Genomic DNA, 19239 nt, shown 5'->3' with positions numbered 1-19239 from the left:
TGAAAGAGATGGGAATACCAGACCACCTGATCTGCCTCTTGAGAAATTTGTATGCAGGTCAGGAAGCAATAGTTAGAACTGGACATGGAACAACAGACTGGTTCCAAATAGGAAAAGGAGTACATCAAGGCTGTATATTGTCACCCTGTTTATTTAAATAATATGCAGTGTAGATCATGAGAAACGCTGGACTGGAAGAAACACAAGCTGAAATCAAGATTGTTGGGAGAAATATCAATAACCTCAGATATGCAGATGACACCACCCTTATGGCAGAAAGTGAAGAGGAACTAAAAAAGCCTCTTGGTGAAAGTGAAAGTGGAGACTGAAAAAGTTGGCTTAAAGCTCAACATTCAGAAAACTAAGATCATGGCATCCGGTTCCATCACTTCATGGGAAATAGATGGGGAAACAGTGGAAACAGTGTCAGACTTTATTTTTCTGTGCTCCAATATCACTTCAGATGATGATTGCAGCCATGAAATTAAAAGACGCTTCCTGCTTGGAAGGAAAGTTATGACCAACCTAGATAGCATATTCAAAAGCAGAGACATTACTTTGGCAACAAAGGTCCATCTAGTCAAGGCTACAGTTTTTCCAGTGGTCATGTATGGATGTGAGAGTTGGACTATGAAGAAGGCTGAGTGCCGAAGAATTGATGGTTTTGAACTGTGGTGTTGGAGAAGACTCTTGAGGGTCCCTTGGACTGCAAGGAGATCCAACAAGTCCATTCTGAAGATCAGCCCTGGGATTTCTTTGGAAGGAATGATGCTAAAGCTGAAACTCCAGTACTTTGGCCACCTCATGCAAAGAGTTGACTCATTGGAAAAGACTCTGATGCTGGGAGGGATTGGGGTCAGGAGGAGAATGGAACGACAGAGGATGAGATAGCTGGATGGCATCACTGACTTGATGGACATGAGTCTGTGTGAACTCCGGGAGTAGGTGATGGACAGGGAGGCCTGGCATGCTGCGATTCATGGGGTCGCAAAGAGTCGGACACGACTGAGTGACTGAACTGAACTGAACTGATAGTAATTTAGCAGTAATAGTCTACACAAAAATTTCAAATGGGGATTTTGGAAGCCAATATGCAAATTGTAAATATTGAAAAATCAATACTGTAGACATTACTGAATATTGAGACAAATACCCAAATAAAGAACTTAAAAAATTGAAGCTATCTGTTTATAGAACTATTTAAAGTTTGATAGAAGACCTACTGTGTAGCACTCAATACTCTGTAAGAACCTATATAGGAAAAGACTCTGAAAAAAGAATAGATGTATGAGTATGTATAACTAAATCACTTTGCTGTACACCTGAAATAATACAACCATGTAAATTAACTATGCTAAGTCGCTTCAGTCATGTCCGACTCTTTGCGACCTTATGGACTGCCACCAGGCTCCTCTGTCCATGTAGATTCTCCAGGCAAGAATACCAGATTGTGTTGCCATGCCCCACTCCAAGGCATCTTCCCAACCCAGGGATCGAACCCATGTCTCTTATGTCTCCTGCATACGCAGGCGGGTCTTTTTTACCATTAGCGCCTCCTGGGAAGCCCGAAATTAACTATACTCCCATATAATAGAAAAAAGAAAAGAAAGCTTGATAGAGCTTGCTATACATCCTTAGCACTGTGTTTGTTTTACCTGCTTACATGAATGGTAAAAAAACAATGAAAAAGAAACAAACAAGCAAAAAACCAAATGTAGTCAAAAGGAATAGTACAGACTACATTTTTGAAATTAAAGCCTTTGGTGATTTTGTCAAAAGCAAAACTAGCTCATTGTGTGGGACAAGTAATTTTATTTCTGATAATTCAATACTCGATAGCAATTCAGGGTTAATCATTATGGATTTTAACTTGGTTATATAAGTAGAAACTGTAGAAGAGACTGCATAGATATGTGTCAAATCTAAAACGCAAGTAAGAAACAAAACTAGGACATGTTTCTTTTGGTAAATGATTTGCCTATTTTTATTTTTTTCAGATTGGCAAAAAGCAAATTAGTAAAATAAGATTTTGAATTAATTTAGCTATCAGATCAGATCAGATCAGTCACTCAGTCGTGTCCGACTCTTTGCGACCCCATGAATCACAGCATGCCAGGCCTCCCTGTCCATCACCAACTCCCGGAGTTCACACAGACTCATGTCCATCGAGTCAGTGATGCCATCCAGCCATCTCATCCTCTGTCGTCCCATTCTCCTCCTGCCCCCAATCCCTCCCAGCATCACAGTCTTTTCCAATGAGTCAACTCTTTGCATGAGGTGGCCAAAGTACTGGAGTTTCAGCTTTAGCATCATTCCTTCCAAAGAAATCTCAGGGCTGATCTCCTTCAGAATGGACTTGTTGGATCTCCTTGTGTCTTTTAATTTCACGGCTGCAGTCATCATCTGCAGTGATTACTATGAAGTATTTTTTTCTTTTTTTTAAATTTATTTATTTTAATAAATTGTTATATCATACTTTTGTGGTATTATGTTCTTTTTTATGCGTAAAATGTTTTCTCTTTACTCACTGCAGAGTTACAATTTGAGGATTTTCTTTCACAATTTTTTATTTCTTTGCTGTTTTTGTCCTTTTTGTAGAAATTCTTTGTTTATTTGTTTTGATTCATTTATTTCAAACTAAAGGCTGTCTTAAAAGGATTGAAGTGTTTTGACTATCTAAGTTTGAAATTAAGAAATGTCTATATTCAGAAACCTTTCTTTCAGTTGATGAGTGGGATTGAAGGAAAGGCCTTTGGACACTCGAAGAATTAGTGTATCGTGTGCTTGAAGTGCCAGGCATTGGGGAGACATGGTGAGAGAAAGGATAAATGGCACACACAAGCTGCCTGTTGGTGTGCTTGCAAAGAGGCCGAAGGCCCATTGGTTCATCGTATAGTTTCTTAACTAATCTTTGTGGTTTTAGACCTGATGTCACCACAGTTTTCTGAGCTAGTACCCTGGCTCAATTTCAGAACTGGTGGTGGTTGGTGAGGAGAGAAGGAATTAGCGGAAGAGTTAGGTACCTCACTGTACAGAAGAAGTAAGAAAACTCGGAGTCCTCAGCCTGTGTTTCCCTCCTCCATCTTGTCCAGGTTTTCAACCAATCCCCTTGTTCTTACACTCTCTTTTAGTACTTAGCATTTCTAAATAGTGGACCTTGAAGTAATAAATTTATATTTTTCCTCCAGAAGTTCTCCACGTCAAGATACAGCTTTCTTTTCTCTGCTCTATCAATTAACACCATTAACAAAAATGTGTTTAAATCTCTCACTTCAATGTTTCAGCCTTCTTTTTTTGAAATCTTTTGTGGGTTAATCATTTTTCATCTTTTATAACTATTTTAGCAATGTATGACAAAGGAAAGGAAGTATCTACAATATTTAAAAATTAATTTTAAGGTTAACTGTTGCAAAATTTTTATAACACTGCTCTGAATATTCTATTCCTCTTGATTCTATCATTATACAGCTATTTAAATTTAAGTTCATAATTTGAATTTTTAAGTAAAAATGTACATTATCATTTTAGTAAAAATACACTAAATGTATATTAATGAATGTTTAAAATATATAAGCTATCTAATTTCTTACACATAACTAATATTCTATAAAATATTTTTAATAAATTAATAATTTTTAATAAAACAAAATGAAGATATTACTTACAATGAGATGTTTTCTTATTGATGACTTTTTAAAAATTGGCTTCAACAGAAAAATAGAACTTGAAAGACTCCAGGAACGGCAAAGAAAGTAGAAGGATCACTGCAAAGACAGTAATTCCTTCATCAGAAACAGATTATCACTCTTCCCAGGATGCTGGGAAAGAGGAATTTGAGAGTTGTTTCAGTTCAGTTCAGTCGCTCAGTCATGTCTGATTCTTTGCAACCCCATGGACTGCAGCACGCCAGGCCTCCCTGTCCATCACCAGCTCCAAGAGTTTACCCAAACTCATGTCCATTGAGTCAGTGATGCCATCCAACCATCTCATCCTCTGTCATCCCCTTCTCCTCCCACCTTCAATCTTTCCCAGCATCAGGGTCTTTTCCAGTGAGTCAGCTCTTCGCATCAGGTGGCCAAAGTATTGGAGTTTCAGCTTCAACTTAAGTTCTTCCAATGAACACTCAGGACTGATCTCCTTTAGGATGGACTGGTTGGATCTCCTTGCTGTCCAAGGGACTCTCAAGAGTCTTCTCCAACACCACAGTTCAAAAGCGTCAATTCTTCAGTGCTCAGCTTTCTTTATAGTCCAACTCTCACATCCATACATGAGTACTGGAAAAACCATAGCCTTACTAGATGGACCTTTGTTGGCAAAGTAATGTCTCTGCTTTTGAATATGCTATCTAGGTTGGTCATAACTTTTCTTCCAAGTTGTTTAGCTCGTGGATATTGAACCTATCATTTTCTCCTCTTTTTCCTCATTCCCCCAGGTCCCCCCAGGCTGCAGACTGTAAAGCAGGGTGCATCTCATCAGACAAAACAACAAAATGGGAGGGAAGTTTGAACATTGGAAATAGTCTCAAGAAAACAAAGTTTTTGAATATTGTAGGGAAGTTTAAAATGTGTACAAATAAGCATTTTATTATTAGGTTTGAATATAAAATATCACATATAAACATATATATATACTTATATAAGCATATGTATTTGGATATATTCAGTTTTTCATTGAATCAGTTCTTCAAGGTTATTAAATGATTAAAAAGTGGAAAAGGCATGGAGGACAATGAAAAGAAGAATAAATGACCTGAATTATAAAGTGAATAGAGTTAATAGAACATAATTATCATAGAATAAATGATGAATAGAATGATAGAGTGAATAAATGAGGAATAGAAGTCTTGACTAGAATAGAGTCCTTGCTTGACTTAAGGACTGAGCTTGGAAAGGAAGACTTGGGGCTGTTATAGAGTCTATAAAAATCTCAACTTACTGAAATTGGGAGAAACTATAAGCTCTTTTAGCTCAAAAAACATAAAGAAAGTCCTTTTTTAGGAAAAATAAATCGAACGAAAAATAGTTTTGCTGTATATAGGTTCATATTATTTATTTTCTTATTGTGTTTCAAAGGAATTAGCCTGTAATAGAATAATAATCCAGATTCCATGTTATTATTAATGTGGTAAATATTAATAGTAAAAACCAGTACTTAGGGTATGCTTTCATGGTAAATGCTATACAAAGAATATATATTTGACTAAATATAGAATATCAAATAGCTAAAATTTTTTTTGCAAAGAACAAGATTTTAAACAACAATTTTAAAAAATTTACATAGCATTGGTTTTCCCAAATAACACAAAGTGCAAGTTCATTATCTAATTCTCATAATATTCCAAGAGGTGGTTAGACCTAGAAATGAATACTCCTAAGCTACACAGGAAGACTAAGTGCCCATTGTCAGGCAGTGGGAAAGCTGAGGTTAAAATCTAATACTGCTTCTACTTTTCACTTATTTGTGTACCAAGGGTTTTGAATTCTAGGTAATTTTCATTTTTATCCATCTTGAAAGTCATCCAAATTTACATAAAATATATTGTAACTCATCATGTTACTTGTCTCAATTGTTTAAAATTCGTAGGAAAAGAGATGCAAGAGTTATACTGGAAGTTCAAATTGCTGATTTTAGACAAGCAGTGTTTAAGGGTTGCTGAGAAAGAACAGAGAATTATTAGATAAGTATTGGCACACTCTCTTCTCTCATGATAAATGGGAAACTTCAATCATTTTCAAAGCCCCAATGTCTTTGTTGAAAAGCACAAAAATGCATAATGTAACAATTTCATCATTGAGGAAAAGCAAACATCATATTTAGAGTACTGAGTTGCTTATCCTAGCTACAAAGGTAGCCTCAAGGTAGCCAACATGTTCTCAAGATGGCAGAGTAGAAGGACACGTGCTCATCTCCTCCTACTAGAGCACAGAAATTGCAACTAGCTGTTGAACAACCACCAACAGGCAGATGCTGGAATTCCCCCAAAAGATAATACATGTGCAAAGACAAAGGAGAAGCTGAAAAAAATGGTAGGAGGGATGCAATCATGATGAAATCAAATCCCATACATGCTGGATGGGTGACCCACAAACTGAGGAATGATAATACCTAAGAAGTTCTTCCAGTTTTGTGAAGGTTCTGAGCCCCATGTCAGGCTTCCCAGCCTGGGGACCTAGCAAAGGGACTAGGAATTCCCAGGGAAACTGACTTTGAAGGTCAGCAGGATTTGATTACAGGATTTCCATAGGACTGAGGGAAACAGAGACTCAACTCTTGGAGGGCACAAACAAAATCTTGCATGCACCAGGACCCAGGGGACAGGAGCAGTGACCCCACAGGAGACTGAACTAGACTGACCTGCTAGTGTTGGAGGGTCTCCTGTGGAAGTATGTGTTGGCAGTCGTTCACCATGGAGATGGCCCTGGCAGCATCAGTCCTGGGAGATGCCACTTTGTGTGAGCCCTATGGGAGGTCACCATTAACCCTACCATTGAGCCTGCAGACTCCAGGGCTGGACTGTCTGAGGCCAAACAACTAACAAGCAGGGAGCACAGCATCCCTCATCAGCAAACTGGATTAAAGTTTCACTGAGCACAGCCCTGCCCACAAGAACAAGACCCAGTATTCCCAGCACCAGTCCTTCCCATCAGGAATCTTACACAAGCCTCTTAACCTCATCCACCAGAGGGCAGATGGAGAAGCAAGAAGAATTACAATCCCACAGCCTGTGACTGTGCATGCTAAATTGATTCAGTTATGTCTGACTCTTTGCATCCCTATGGACCATAGCCTGTTAGGCTCCTTTGTCCATGGGATTCTTCAGGCAAGAATACTGGAATGGGTTGCCATATCCTTCTGCAGGAGATCTCCTGGACCCAGGGTTCAAACCCAGGACTCTTATGTCTACCTGCATTGGCAGGCAGATTCTTTACCACTAGTGCCACCTGGGAAGCCCACAGGCTCAGAGCAGCCAGAATGAGAACCACATCACAGAAAGTTAATCAAAATGAAAAGGCAGATATTATGTCCCAGATGATGGGACAAGGTAAAATCTCAGAAAAATAACTGAATAAAGTTGTTTTCAAGTTGCTTTCAATGAAGGAGATAGACAACCTTCCAGAAAAAGAATTCAGAATAATGAAGATGATACAGGATCTTTGAAAAAGAATGGGGAAGATGCAGGAAATGTTTGCCAAAGACCTAGAAGAACTAAAGAACAAATAAACAGAGATGAAAAATACACCAGATGGAATCAATAGCAGAATAACTGATGCAGAAGAATGGATGAGTGATCTGGAGGACAGAATGGTGGAAATCACTGAAACAGAACAAAATATGGAAAAAAGAAAGAAAAAAATGAAGACAGCCTAATAGACCTTTGTGACAACATTAAACACACCAACATTTGCATTATAGGGGTCCCAGAAAGAGAAGAGAGAGAGAAAGACCTGAGAAAATCTTTGAATAGATAATAGATAAAACTTCCCTAACAGGGGGAAAGGAAATAGTCAACCAAGTCCAAGAAGCACAGAGAGTTCCAAGGAGGATAAACCCAAGGAGGAACATACTGAGACACATGGTAATCAAACTGACAAAAATTAAAAGCAAAGATAAAATATTAAAAGCAACAAGAGAAAAATGACAAATATTAATAACATACAAGGGGATCTCATAAGATTATCAGCTGATTTCTTAACAGAAACTCTACAAGCCAGAAGGGAATGGCAAGATATATTTAAACTGATGAAAGGGAAGAATCTACAGCCAAGAATACTCTGCCTGGCAAGACTCTTTTTCAGATTTGATGGAGAAATCAAAAGCTTTCAAGACAAGCAAAAGTTAAGAGAATTCAATACCACCAAGCCAGCTTTACAACAAAGGGTAAAGGAACTTCTCTAGGCAGGAAACACAAGAGAAGGAAAAGACCTACACAAAATAAACCCAAAACAATTAAGAAAATGGTAATAGGAGCATCAGTTCAGTTCAGTCGCTCAGTCGTGTCTGACTCTTTGCGACCCCATGAATCACAGCACACCAGGCCTCCCTGTCCATCACCAACTCCCGGAGTTCACACAGACTCACATCCATCGAGTCAGTGATGCCATCCAGCCATCTCATCCTCTGTCATCCCCTTCTCCTCCTGCCCCCAATCCCTCCCAGCATCAGAGTCTTTTCCAATGAGTCAACTCTTCACATGAGGTGGCCAAAGGACTGGAGTTTCAGCTTTAGCATCATTCCTTCCAAAGAAATCCCAGGGCTGATCTCCTTCAGAATGGACTGGTTGGATCTCCTTGCAGTCCAAGGGACCCTCAAGAGTCTTCTCCAACACCACAGTTCAAAACCATCAATTCTTCAGCACTCAGCTTTCTTCACAGTCCAACTCTCACATCCATACATGACCACAGGAAAAACCATAGCCTTGACTAGACGGACCTTTGTTGGCAAAGTAATGTCCCTGCTTTTCAATATGCTATCTAGGTTGGTCATAACTTTCCTTCCAAGGAGGAAGCATCTTTTAATTTCATGGCTGCAGTCACCATCTGCAGTGATTTTGGAGCCCAGAAAAATAAAGTCTGACACTGTTTCCACTGTTTCCCCATCTATTTCCCATGAAGTGATGGGACCAGATGCCATGATCTTAGTTTTCTGAATGTTGAGCTTTAAGCCAACTTTTTCACTCTCCTCTTTCACTTTCATCAAGAGGCTTTTTAGTTCCTCTTCACTTTCTGCCATAAGGGTGGTGTCATCTGCATACCTGAGGTTATTGATATTTCTCCCAGCAATCTTGATTCCAGCTTGTGCTTCTTCCAGCCCAGCGTTTCTCATGATGTACCCTGCATATAAGTTAAATAAGCAGGGTGATAATATACAGCGTTGACGAACTCCTTTTCCTATTTGGAACCAGTCTGTTGTTCCATGTCCACTTCTAACTGTTGCTTCCTGACCTGCATACAGATTTCTCAAGAGGCAGGTCAGGTGGTCTGGTATTCCCATCTCTTTCAGAATTTTCCACAGTTGATTGTGATCCACACAGTCAAAGGCTTTGGCATTGTCAATAAAGCAGAAATAGATATTTTTCTGGAACTCTCTTGTTTTTTCCATGATCCAGCGAATGTTGGCAATTTGATCTCTGGTTCCTCCACCTTTTCTAAAACATATCAATAATTCCCTTAGATGTAAATGGATTAAATGCACCAACAAAAAGACATAGACTGGATGAGTAGATGAAAACATGTTCATGTATGTACTTCCACTTACCACATCACTCTACTTAACCCCCCAAATTGTCTGTAACTATTTTATATTGTCAGGTTAATCATGTTTCCATCATTTTTTGTCTGGCTACTGATTGTGAAAACTGATAAACCTCCTTTACTATTATGATTATGTAACTATTATTTCTTTTAATACCATTGTGTCATGATTATTCAAAAGAAAACAATAGAATTCTATATCACTAAAGCTACCATTTATTAGAAAAATCTATAATCACTTTTAAAAATCTAGATGCACATTAGAATTTTCTTGGAATTTTGTGTAAAATGCCTAGATATTGTTTTTTCTCCAGAGCTCCAGATATGATTCTAATGAGCATCTGTATTTAAAAACAACTGGATTATATGCTGATCTTGATCTTTTACCTAGTTTGTTTCACTTTTTCTATTTCATATTCAGTGCTCTCATTTCATTTAGATAATGTTTTCCAACTTCCCTGCTTCATTCTTCTGTTGTTCTTTCTCAAGCATTTATCAAATGTAGTAAAAAAGCTTTTGTGTGTATATATATAAGTATATATATACATACATATAAAATATAAAATATGTATTTTAGAAAATTTGTGGATATTTGCTTAACTAAAAATTCATGACATTTTATTTCCATTTGTTTGACTCAATATGAATAGAATTCTAGAATTCTAATTTATATTCACTCAAAATTTTTATATAGCTCCACTTACTCTGGGATAGAATATTACTGCTAAAAGTCTAGAAAGCTTCTTATTTTAGTGACTTAAAAAAAATTCTGAATGTTACTTTAAACTTTTTTTTTCTTTTTTCTTTTATTTTATTTTTTAACTTTACAATATTGTATTGCTGCTGCTGCTGCTGCTAAGTCACTTCAGTCATGTCCGACGCTGTGTGACCCCATAGATGGCAGCCCACCAGGCTCCCCCGTCCCTGGGATTCTCCAGGCAAGAACACTGGAGTGGGTTGCCATTTCCTTCTCCAATGCATGAAAGTGAAAAGTGAAAGTGAAAGTGAAGTCGTGTCCGACCCTCAGCGACCCCATGGACTGCAGCCTACCAGGCTCCTCAATCCATGGGATTTTCCAGGCAAGAGTACTGGAGTGGGGTGCCATTGCCTTCTCCGCAATATTGTATTGGTTTTGCCTTTTGCCATATATCAACATGAATCCGCCACAGGTATACACGTGTTCCCCATCCTGAACCCTCTTCCCTCCTCCCTCCCTGTACCATCCCTCTGGGTCTTCCCAGTGCACCAGCCCCAAGCAACCAGTATCGTTCACCGAACCTGGACTGGCGACTCATTTCATATATGATATTATTCATGTTTCAATGCCATTCTCCCAAATCATCCCACCCTCTCCCTCTCCCATAGAGTCCACAAGACTGTTCTAAACTTCTAATCCAGTTCGGAGAGTATAAAGAAATACTGTGTTATAAAAAAAAAAAAAAGAGAGAGAGAATATTAACATGTGATACAGTATTATTAACTAAAGTGCAGATTTTGTTTAAATTTCACACAAAAAAATGTGTTCTAGCATAGCTCCCTCACCTGCCCACTTGCATCTCTTACAAGTGACCTATATTAATAAATGTACTTCTTGCCTAAAAAAATGTGTTCTGCTTAAAAGCAATAATATTATCAATATCAAGATTTACTTTCTTTGGGATCATATACCAGTTTCTCAAGGAGTTTGGCTTCTAGCTACTTGGCAATAATGTAGAAGGTTTGAGAGATACATATTCAGCTAGGTGCTACCTGCTGCAAATAGCTTTAGAATTTTACCATTCTTCAATGTGTAAACATTTTTATCCATTTTTTTTCTGATAATAAAATTGTACGTACTCAATATAGAAACTTAAACATAGGAAGGAAATAAAAATTGCCAATTAAAAAAAGGCAACCATTCTATCTCGGGTGTCTTTATATCTCAAGAGGAATAGCCAGAGAGAACCAGTTTGCAAATGTCCTAGTCTTAGTTTGATACCATTACAAGGAAGCCATTGGAATTACCCTTGCATCTTCAATACGTAGAGCCTAATAGATCCCACTTTCTCATATTTCAGAATTTAGCAAATGAAATAGTATTGAGTTCTGATGTTGATTTTCTATATGTAATATTTTATCTTTATACATTCATTATTACAGATAACATTTAAAAATACTACTTATGTATGCATTTATTACTCTTCCCCAACCAACAATTTGCATGGCTTAGAAAATCAATTTCCTATATTTTCTTTTCCCTTCAACTCTTTCTTCCTCCTCTTTTCTATGATGTGGTTTACCCATCTTTCCTATGATGTGGTTTTTCCCATTTGGCAAGTCTTCCTGTCTCCTTCACTCATTTACAGACTCTTGTATTCCTGCTCTCCCAGAAGGACTTTATCCCCATGATTAGGCCTTTTGGATTCTTTCTTTTTCTTCTAAAAATACCCAATGAATTTGTATCTAAGCCTCCAACTTGCCCACTTCTCCCAGCTCCTTGATCTTACTTCTCCAGTTAATAACCTCAGCCATCTGGTTCCCAAATCTTTTCCTATAGTGTGTTCTCTTATTAAGAGGTACTTTATTCTTACATGCTTCTTTTGGAGAACTGCCATGTTTTCCTATATTGCTTTTAATTAGGAGTTTAAGGGGTTTTACAAAATGTTCTGTGGGGTAGCTCTACATTGGCCTAGTCTTATTTCCTGTAGCTTCTTAATATATATTTTTTATATATTCATCATGAAATTCAGCAGCTTCTATTTTGTAGATATTGATTTGGTTTGACATTTCCTTCTATTTAAGGGGGCGGGAGGAAAAGGGGACGACAGAGGATGAGAAGGCTGGATGGCATCACCGACTCAATGGACGTGAGTTTGAGTGAACTCCGGGAGATGGTGATGGACAGGGAGGCCTGGCGTGCTGCGATTCATGGGGTCGCAAAGAGTCGGACATGACTGAGCGACTGAACTGAACTAAACTGAACTGATGTTCCTTTTTAAGTTTAGGGTCTTATCCTATGTCTCAGTGTCTTTATTTTCCCTTGTCTTTTCTGTGTTTGTCTCTTTTCCATTTCTATAAAATCCTGACTCTTTGGGAGAGAGCTATCTTTTTATTATTCCCAAAGATTAAGTTAGAAAAAAAAGTAAAGTCCTTAGACTTATCACAGTAAGTGCCCATTAACTATCAGCTATTATTTTTATAACTATCTTGGTGATTGCTGTGAATAACCACTACATCCTGAATCATCCTATTTTCCAAAACAACTTTTTTATGTCTCATCCTGTTCACTTTCTTGCTGCCAACTTCTAATTTATCTTTGAATCTTTCTTATATTTTACATATAAATACAACTTTTTGGCTTTTCTTTTTGGTTTAACGGCTCTTACTGCAACATACTGAATAGGTTACTAATGTATTTTTAAATATCTCTTCCATATGTTTTTCATTGTCTTAAACATTTCATCTTTGTCCTTTTAATGAATTCAGACTATCCATTTCACTTTTGCACTTTAAATGCTGATTCTTTTGTGTTTGTGGGTTTTTTTTTTTTTCATTTTATTTAGCACATGAAAATATTACATATCCATGTCATCTGCCCTGTGATTGTTTTCCATCTGACAACTGACCAGGGAATGATAAGATATAGAGTTTTTGCAGTAACTTAAGAGGTAAGAAGCTTTTCCTTTGTTACCAGAAAGAAAATTATGGTTTACCTGATTCAAAGTCTTGATCTAATCTTAACTATGCACCATGATATCTTAAGGAAACCTAGTTCGCTTTGTCCCTGTATAGTGCCTCTTTGTAATTTTATGTATTTAGTTCTCTGTTATTGTGTCAGTCTTTCCTATTTAGTAATTCCAGGAAACTATTTACCTAGTTTTCTTTCCTTTATCCTTTCAGCTACTACTGGTGTCCTGTCACCATTAAGAAAATGGAAAGCAATGGTAAGATATGTATGCATGCCTGCTAAGTCACTTTAGTTGTATCTGACTCTTTGTGACCCTATGGACCGCAGCCCACCATTTTCCAGGCAAGAATACTGGACTGGGTTGCCATGTCCGCCTTCAGGGGATCTTCCCAACACAGGGATTGAATCCATGTCTCTTATGTCTCCTGCAAGAAGGCAGGATACAACCATATAATACTCTAATTTAAAATATACATATAAATATATGTTCACTCGATTATATTTGAAAGGAAAAATCTCTGGATGAGTAGATGTTAATATTGGTTGTCCCAGGGTATAGAATTTTTCATTTTTTCTGTGTATGCATATATGTGGTACTTGACATCTGCAGTAACTTTTCTTCCCGCAACCATCCTGTTCTTGGGTAAATAGCTATATAATTTTTATTAGAAATTAAATACACTTAAAAAATGATTGAGGAATCTCTTTATTTCATCATTCTTGTCATTTTAATAGGCTCCCATAAGCCAACAACATAGGAGACAAGTCAGTCAGCAGACTACAAAAGTAATTCAGCTGAGGCCATTAACCTAGAAAGAGTTTCCTCTCTAAAAATGTCATCAGGTCATTCTCTTCTGTTATGCTGAAGTATGGTAATAATTAAATTATTCCTTTCTTAATTGCTGTCACCAAGGCATTAACCACATTTTTTTTTCCAATTACATTTTAGATTACCCACAAGATAATCAATAATCCTTCTTCAACTTTCCTTGCTGAAGAACAAAAAGTACTCCTTCCTTGATCTTTGATCCTGCTCCTTTCTCTAACACACACATACACACGCACACGCACACACACACGTGTGTTTACATGTTCAGACATATATATATGCTTTTCATTTCAGAGTGCTGTATAATCAGTCTTCTGAGCCCTGACATTTCTCTTATTCCATGTTGTTAACTTTAAGTTCTGCTTTATCCAGAGTTGTAGGAAGTTTATCAGACCTTAGAGGTTTCTTTGATGGCCAACTTTTCTTTTATCATTTTTTTCTTCTTCCCCTTCTTTTTCTGCCTTTTCTCACTGCCTGCCGATTTATACTTTATTTCTTCCTACATTTCCTCATACATCACTATATACCATATTCCTCGTATTCCAATTTCCTCATATAATCTTTTTATACTTAATATATTTAATATTGTATGTTTACATTGGCGGATGTTCTATTCATTTTCTTAAGTCTTTCCATCCATGAGAAAAATGCAGTGAGTCCCATTGCCCTCCTCATATATTACCTCTAAGAACTTCTAACCAAAATGTTCTTTTCAGAGGTAAGGAGAGTTTGTCTCTTTCCTCATATACTGGATGACTTACAGACCTAGATCTTGCTCATCATACCTGCTATAACTTTTCCCCTTTGCCTTTTTCTTTCCATGGCCAGAATAACAACTCCTTTTTTCCCCTTTTTTTCTGTTGAAATGCTTGTTCCATGTCCTTTCCTTCTCTTAGAGCCCTATACCTTTTCCTTGCATTTATTCTGAGCAGGTATTCCCAGCTTAGGTCTTTCATTTCCCCTTTTGTTAATTATAATATAGCATATAATAAAATATATTATAAAATACAGCATGCTTTGGGGTGAATACTATAAAATTGACCTTTTTCCCAAGAACCTTTCCTCCCTTCCCCTTTTTTTGTAATTAAGGACATCAAACTTATCCTCCAATGTCAAACCACTTTTCCTTACTTGCTGCTGCTGCTGCTGCTAAGTCGCTTCAGTCGTGTCCGACTCTGTGCGACCCCATAGACAGCAGCCCACCAGGCTCCCCCGTCCCTGGGATTCTCCAGGCAAGAACACTGGAGTGGGTTGCCATTTCCTTCTCCAATGCATGAAAGTGAAAAGTGAAAGTGAAGTTGCTCAGTTGTGTCCGACCCTCAGCGACCCCATGGACTGCAGCCTACCAGGCTCCTCAATCCATGGGATTTTCCAGACAAGAGTACTTACTGAACAGTAATTTCATAACTTTGTAAAGTCTATCTTTGGCAGATCCCTGAGGATCCCCATGCTAGTAGTAGTCTTCATCTGTCTCTAAATGAAAAGTAATTGATTGTTTGTCCAGCTCAGCTTGCCACAGTGGTCCTTTACACACACACTTTCAAACCCAACCCTTACCAGCCCGCCACTTTCATTGGAGATGAAATCTAATCTAATCTCTCATGATCTCTTGCTAAAATAAATTATAAGTTATCCTACAGCAAGAATTTCATACCCAAGGAGAATGAACAGAGCTCTTGGCCATGATGGGTTCATGCAATCACCACAAAGCTTTTCCAGACTTGCTTTCTACTTTCTTCTGAGGCACTCACTCTCTGAACCAAATTCAGTTTCTCTGCTGCTCTGAGGCTTGTATCAAACTCCTTATTTCCAGAGATTCAAATTACTATAAATAGGTCCCTTGGGTTCCTCCCAACTGAATTAATAATTAGAGCTCTTGAAGAAATTACCATACCTTGGGCTGGTTTCCAAAATGGAAGCAGAACTTCATAACTTAACTTTGATCAAAAGAAGACTTCCATTTTCCTAACAGGAATGCAAAGATTCTATTTTCCTTTTATTTTTATTTTTTTCATAGGCAACAGGATTTTTCTGCCTTCTGTCTTCTTAGTTCATTCATCTGATCAGTTTTTTCATATGCTCTACAGATCTCCACTTCGGTGCTGTCATTGCTAGCTAACTCTCACCCACTTCCCTGTGCGTTTACTGCACAGGGCCAGATCTCAGGAATCTTGGAGCATGGTTTCTCCATCAGGCTTTGAATGGCCCCAAGCACAATCTTCCTGGAAACTTAGAAATTTGCCTGTCACAATCACATTCTGGAAACCCTTGTTTTCCTCTTCTCCCTTTTCTATCCACCAATCACATCCATGGTCTTACTGCGTTCTAAGCCAGAGGTGACAGCAAATTCACTCCCTGCTCCCACATTTCCTCCTAAGAGAAGTTAGCCAGCCTTGTCTTTTTCTTTGAGTATGTCACAGAATTGGAGGAAGGCTCCGATGGTTTGGATCATCCTCTTCACCTCCAGGCCAAAGTGAGCTTGACTGTATCAGTCCAGAATCTCTCCCCAGGAATTTATTATTGGAAATAATGGTAGGCTTTGAGTTGCCATGTTGAGTCATATCCATGTAGGAAGAGAAACCTGATTTTCAGAGAGAGGGAAAGAGAGAAGAGGAAGAAGAAAGAAAGAAAAAGAAGGAGGGAGGGGAAGAAAAACAAATGGTTGACTAGAAAAAGACAGAGAACAGAGGCCCTATATCTTTGAAGAAGTAGAGAGAAGAGACAAAAATACATGATTTTCAAGGTACAAGACCTTATTTCCTGAAAAGTCCAAACTCCTGTACCCTTTCCATAAAGTTGAAACAGAGTAGGACCCTATGGTCCTTCCACAAGGTCCTTTGCCTGCTTTTTGATTGAGGAAAAGTTGAGCCAAAGAATAAGTTTAATCAGAGAAATGAGAACATGCAGAAACAAACAAAAAAACAATGAAAGGAGACCAAATGATAATAATATACTCATTAAGTGTAGTCAAGGACCTTTAGCTCCTCCTGAAGGGCTATAGAGAATATTCTGAGCCATATCCTGTGAGTTGTCTTATAGACACTGAAACCCTCACCATGTGAAGTTAACTTCATGATCACCAGAATGGAGCTGTGACACAAGCCGCCACAATTCCTAGAATTGGCCTCAAAAAAATGGAAACGATCTGACCCTGGAACTGAAGATCGCACTGAAAACAAACAAGATGACAAAACCACTGATGACCAATTTGAAAATGACCATCAGAGCTCCCTGTGACGTTGCTGCACGGAGCCCCCGCCTCAAGCTAAGAAAGCTCTGCTTCCTGCTTGTCAGAGGGTGGAATCAGCCTTTGGACAGACTTCAGCCCTCCCCCTCAGTCGTCACATCTGAAATAAAGCAAACTTTCCTTTCCACCAATCTGGCCTGTTTATTCCCTTTTGAGTGGCAAGCAGCCAGACCCCACACCTTTCAGTAACAAAGTTGCTTTATTTGTCCAAATTAGTTTTCTTCTTACATCCAAATGTCCGCTTAGCGAGTTATATCCATTAAGGTAAAAATGATATTATTATATATAATAGTGATAATAATAATAGCTACCATTTATAATGCACTTACTAGGTATCAGGCATAGTCCTAAACACTTCGTATACACAATCACATTCTTACACCTATCTTGTGACATAGGAGTTATTTGAAAGAACATGGAAACGGCACAGGTTTGGCAATGTGTCTAGCTGCAGAGCTGTTAAGTAGCCTTAATTGATCTTTGAACCCAGTTCTGTCTTCTTCTCTTAAACCATGTACTGTGAGGTACATGGCATTCCAAAAATGCCATAAAAGGCATTCCAAATGGTACATGCATACCAGAGTTCAAGATTGCTAAGCCTTTAATGTATTTTAGTCACTAGGTAGAAGCAGCTGTAGCATTTTTAAATTGGCATAGAAAAGCAATGTCCAGGCAGGATCATGTAAAATCTTGCTACTCAAAGTGTACTGGTTGGATGAGGAGCTTGGACATCAAAGGGAACTTGTTAAAAAAAAAAAATTGGGGGCTCCACCCCATACCTACAACTACATTTTGGCAAGATCCCCAAATGATCTATATGTACAGTCAAGTTGGAGAAACTGTACTAAGAGACTCAAAGTAGATGTTGCTGGTGAGCTAAGATAGTATTTTACTTATGTGGTTATTATACTACAGTAGTCTCTAAGGTAAATATTTAGCTGCAGTATCAGGTGTCTAGAATTGAAGTTAAAAGATGAAAATCTGAACTAGCTTGAGATTCTGCTAAACCCTATCATTGAAAACATAAGAATTTCTCAAGGAATAACTGATTATTTTTCTACCTGAAGCATTACCTAGACTATATGGGTTCTCTGTCAACTATAATAAATTCAATATTGAATTTTATTTTATTGTTTTTATGGGCTTCCCTGGTGGCTGAGTGGTAGAGAACTCGTCTGCCAATGAGGGAGATGTGGGTTTGATCCTTGGGTCAGGACCCCTGGAGAAGGAAAAGGCAACCCACTCCAGTATTCTTATCTGAGAAATTCCATGGACAGAGGAATCTGGTTGTCTACAGTCCATGGGGTCACAAAGGGTCAGACTAACTTAATGACTAAACAACTTTGTTTTTATAGACAAAGCCTACATCTATTTCATCTTGGTATGTTGACATATTAAGTGCTTTCTTTGGCCACCCAGGTATCTTTCTAGCAGAGTTATCCATACTTTGGCTTGTTGTAAGGAGACTCTCCTGGGTGAGCCCATCCTGCTGCCTTTCTCCAGAATCTAAATTAAAAGATTATAAAAAAATGGACACAATGCTCATCTGCTTAAAACTGGCTCAAAATTTGAGTGCCACTGGTGAAAACCCACCAACTTTTCAGCAAGCCAAATTCCAAAGTAGGAAATGTGAATGACAACTGCCATTAAGTTTAATCTTAAAAAATGTGTATAGCACTGTATAGCACATAGAACTATATTCAGTATCCTATGATAAACCATATGGAAAATAACATCTAAAGTACACACACCACACACACACACACACACACACATATATGGGCTTCCCTGGTGGCTCAGACAGTAAAGACCTGCCTGCAATGCAGGAGAGCTGAGTATGATCCCTGGGTTGGGAAGATCCCCTGGAGGAGGGCATGGCAATCCAGTCCAGTATTCTTGCCTGGAGAATCCCCATGGACAGGGAAACCTGACGTGCTGCAGTTCATGGGGTTGCAAAGAGTCGGACATGACTGAGAGGCTAAGCACAGCACACACAACACACACACACACATGTGTGTGTGTATGAATCACTTTGCAGTACAGTAGAAATTAACCACAACATTGTAAATCAACTATACTTCAATAAAAAAAAATTTTTAAGAACAGAAAAGAAAAAGAAAAATGTGGAACACTCAGTACATGATTGAGATCAACATCCCAGGAATGAACAGATAGAACATGTGGCTTAATGTGAGGAAAACAAGTATTTCTTAATTTTCACACATGGTTTTCACTTACCTATGTG

The 19239-nt window shown here is 38.2% G+C and overlaps 1 long non-coding RNA gene across 1 annotated transcript; it reads left to right on the top strand.

The window, feature by feature from the left end:
* Positions 1–11977: 11977 nt before the first annotated feature.
* LOC129644017 (uncharacterized) lies at positions 11978–17308 on the top strand. Its single transcript, XR_008710701.1, has 4 exons — positions 11978–12097; positions 12794–12898; positions 13131–13174; positions 16787–17308. It is a non-coding gene; the product is annotated as an uncharacterized LOC129644017 (long non-coding RNA).
* Positions 17309–19239: the final 1931 nt, after the last annotated feature.

Source organism: Bubalus kerabau, chromosome 2 (genome assembly GCF_029407905.1).
Source record: "Bubalus kerabau isolate K-KA32 ecotype Philippines breed swamp buffalo chromosome 2, PCC_UOA_SB_1v2, whole genome shotgun sequence".
In the NCBI taxonomy this organism is placed as follows: domain Eukaryota; kingdom Metazoa; phylum Chordata; class Mammalia; order Artiodactyla; family Bovidae; genus Bubalus; species Bubalus kerabau.
This window is presented reverse-complemented; position numbering and strand designations above follow the sequence as displayed.